Source organism: Triticum dicoccoides, chromosome 7A (genome assembly GCF_002162155.2).
Source record: "Triticum dicoccoides isolate Atlit2015 ecotype Zavitan chromosome 7A, WEW_v2.0, whole genome shotgun sequence".
NCBI lineage: Eukaryota > Viridiplantae > Streptophyta > Magnoliopsida > Poales > Poaceae > Triticum > Triticum dicoccoides.
The window spans coordinates 714,289,582-714,293,599 of NC_041392.1; the positions used below are offsets into that span (position 1 = coordinate 714,289,582).

Sequence of the window (4,018 nt, forward strand, 5' to 3'; positions counted from 1 at the left end):
AGATTTTCATCCTCCAGATAGTGGATTCATGTTGTACATTGACAAGATCATCATTTCCGACGATGGCCAACTCCTTATAACACCATTTGGTTCCAGTAATTTGCCTGGTTTGCTGCACCAGTAAGCTGAGCAGCACGCACTCTTAGTTATATTCAACTGTCGAAGTGATGGAAGTAAACTGAACATCCTCTGCAGATTTATCTAGTTTTGTTGAAGAAACACATGGTGTCGACATTTAGAACCGCTGCTTAGCAGAATCAGTAGGAGCACATGAGTATTGAGAAAGGTTGGCCAAATATAATATATCACATCCATGATTGATTGGCATGGCAAGCACTACACAATTCACTTAAGTTAATCGGTTAAAGCAACCAAGCAAAAGTACTCCAGATGTGAACCAAAGAATTTGCAGAGGTATGGATGAGGATCATCAGTCATAATTTTGGTAGCCATGCATGAACCCTGAGGAAGAGGCAAATTGAAACAAGCTCTGGTCAATAATTCAGTATAGTGTATAGTGGTTAGGTCAGCAAAGATTGTTGGCAACTGGCAAAGGGAAATTAGCAAATTAATTCTTAAAACAGAATTTAACAGGAAATTATAGTTTATACCAAACCCGAATGCCCGTAAAATTCAGATGAGACAACTAGTTCGCTTCAGCTAATTTAGAAACCCATTTTGGCTACTGAATGCATATCCAAAGCAGAACAGAAGGCCGTGAGTAACAGAGGATTGCATAAAACAAAAGGAGCAACCATGGTAAGGGAGCCTGTGCTAAGGAGATCAAACTAATTACTGCCAATTCCGTAGTAATATAGATGTGAGGATGTGTGCGCATAGGTTAAGCAGTAAGATATCATATTGAGCTAATTACAGGGATACACATGTGCAGCCAGACTTTGTAATTGGCATGTCTATGTTCAGAACTTGAAAAGCATAAGCACTAACTTAAGTTGGCATTAGGCTTCAACAAAACCTAAAAGGATTAACAGAGCACGCAGAACATACACTTACCAGAGCAAAGATAAACATAGCATTGCACGGAAGGATACGCCTTGAAGATGTCGTTTATTATTGTGCGTCTATGTTCCCTTGACCACACATCACGTGACAGCTTCAAAGTCATTTTTTTAAGTGCCGGAGAACATCCGAGCATCAATTTTAAGAAATCAAACTCATGACCCGCCCCTTCAAAGCCAGTGATCTCCACTTCTTGGAGATGAGTAAAGGAGACAGTTTGGGATCTCCAGTCCATGGGCTGACATGGACAATTCGGTAGGCATCTCTCTCTCACCTAAAACCAAAAAAAAATGTGAATTACTACTACACAATGTACATTACTGAGATACGTAATCAGAGCTCAGAATTACCGGTGTTCTCCATAGGACGAGCTTAAGCCTCCGCACAGCTGGACGAATCCGATTCATTCCAAGGAGAAGAAACACAATTGCTCCAAAAACATGCCCGATTGTTTCGAGATGAAGCTCCAGAGCGGAGAAGGCAACAACCATATGCTTCACTATCTCTTGCGTGAAGCTGATCGCCTCGCCGGGGAAATTTGACCGGAACTGAAAAGTAATTGAAGGATACTTATACAGATAATAATTTTTGGTTACTCCATCGCAGTAAATTGAGAGCAGGAGAGGAGACATACTATGGAGGCATGAATCTGCAGCGAAGGGAGCTGTCCTTGGCTCTCTGAGGTCTCTAGAGAGACCTGCTCAAGCTCCCAAAGACCAAAGGTAACAGACCCCGCCCTGTAGCAGCAGTGCCACGAGACCTTCTCCACCATTGGAGCCAAGACGGAGATGCTGACCTCTGTGGCTATCAAGGACACGGACAATTGCTTGAGCGCGGGGGCGACGATGTCGACGCGGTGTGTCAGCCCGCTCTCGCGGTCCACGGCCAGCTCCTGCAGCGACGCCGAGTTGACCCTCAGGTCGCCTTGGTCAAACAAGAAGCCGCCGAGCCGGAGCGTGCGCAGGCGCGGGCAGTGGCGGAGCAGGGCGTCGAGGTGGGCGTGCGCGATGCCGCAGGACAGGGACAGCGCCTCCAGCGCCGGGAACTCGGCGCCGTCGGGCACGCGGAGGATGAGAGGAAGATTCGCAGCACGAAGGAGGTGGCGCGGGGCAAGCAAGGCAGGTCGACGACGAGGGAGCCGGTGACCAGATCGGAGGGGAGGTCGAAGACGAGCTCCTCCGGCTCGAGCCGCGCGGCGGCGCGGAGCAGCGAGTTGGCGCGGGCGGTGCCGACGCGGAGCAGCGAGTTGCCGCGGGCGGTGTCGGCGCGGCGCTCCTTGGGGACGCGGATCTCGAGGAGCGAGACCGCGGGGGAGAGGCGGCCGAGCGCGGCTTCGAGCCTGTGGAGGGCGACGCAGCGGAAGACGGTCTCACGGAGGCGGGCCGCGAGGCCGCGCCACCGGCGCGAGATGAGCCCCGTGCGCGCGGCGGCGCGGGCGCAGCGGAGGCGGGCGAGGAGGAGGAGGAGCAGGTCGTCGGGGAGGGCGCTGATGCGGCCCGCTCCGGCGCGCAGCCGGGCGGAACGCCGGCGAAACTCCATTGACGGCCAGATCTCAGGGGATAGGCGGGGCGACCACCTACTCTCCTCGCTCTCTTACTCTTTTTTTTTGCGACTTTATTACTGTATAACTCTTTTCTTTTTTTATTTTTTTTCTTTTTTAAGCTGCGCTCACCGGATTTTATTCATTTAACGCTCTATAGCCTCCATATCACACCTTTTTTTTGCGGGAAAGAACTTGTATTACTCAATAGCATTGTTGAGAAAATCGTTAACTGGTAGCTGCTCGCTCAGGTGGTGAGTAGGAGAATCGGCAAGTTAATCGGCCATTTAATCAATTAATCGAATGATTTATCGAGTTATCGGCTACTCGGGGACCCCATGAATAGGGATTAATCGACAAGTTAACTGGTTAATCGAATGAATTCTTGAACATGGCTCAATAGTAGTATCCTTAAAATCAATTGCAACAGCCTGAAGGATCTCCGGTGGTCCAGACCCAACCCAGGTCATTGTTCTAGTGCCGTCTCTAACAAAAATTGCCAAAGAGGTACTAGCTAAATTCTAAGTATTAAATACATGAGTAATACAAGAATTATTGCTTCTAAGTAAACATCGCGCACGAGGAACGCGAACCTTGATCTATCATCCACTTCACTTTTTAACAACATTGCGGCAGTGGCAGAATTCACCTCAACTTGAATGGGCAACGTACTTTTTTGTATAGCAATCTCCAGCCCCTCTTTGCAGGCATACAGGACAGCTTCTAGTATCTCGCGACATGAGTATAGTTTTCTGCAGGAGGAAAAAAGTGATATTCCCCTCGGCGCTCCTGAGAATCATTCCTGCTCCTGCTTCCCCGCCATCACCGAGCGTGCCTGCAACATTTAGTTTAACTCGGCCAAGTGGTGGTGGAGACCACTTCAAAGTAGGTAGACTAGGCTTGCTTGAGCACATTCCTCCAGGATCAGCCTCCATATCACACTAATGCGCTACATGATTAAGGCTGCCCATAGTGGTAACATAAGTAATATCATGCACTTGGGACTCACACATATGCTTATATGGCAGTCAATTAAAGAAGAGAGGGATGGTTAGGCTGGTCATAGTGGGGAGTAACTTATAATAGTATCATTCACACTAGTGAAAAAAGGACCTAATGTGAGACACATTAGTTCCGGTTTGATTTTGATCCGGTACTAATGGTACCATTAATGCCGGTTCGAACGGCTATGCTTTAGTGTCGGTTCGTGTTGAATCTTTAGTACCGATTCGTGCCACGAACCAGTACTAAGGGGGTGGTGGCAGGCTGGCGTCAGGCCGGGGCCCCACGATCACCTTTAGTACCAGTTCGTGGCACAAACCGGTACTAAAGGGCTAACCTTTAGTACCGGTTCGTGGCATGAACCGGGACTAAAGGGGTCTGACCTATAGTCCCGGTTGGAAACAAAAACCGGGCCTATAAGGCAATTTTCAAACTCTACCCCCCCCGGTGTATCGC

General features: G+C 49.0%; 1 pseudogene; it reads right to left on the reverse strand.

The window, feature by feature from the left end:
• Positions 1–234: 234 nt before the first annotated feature.
• Positions 235–2,622, reverse strand: LOC119332670 (annotated as a pseudogene).
• Between the last annotated feature and the right edge of the window lie 1,396 nt (positions 2,623–4,018).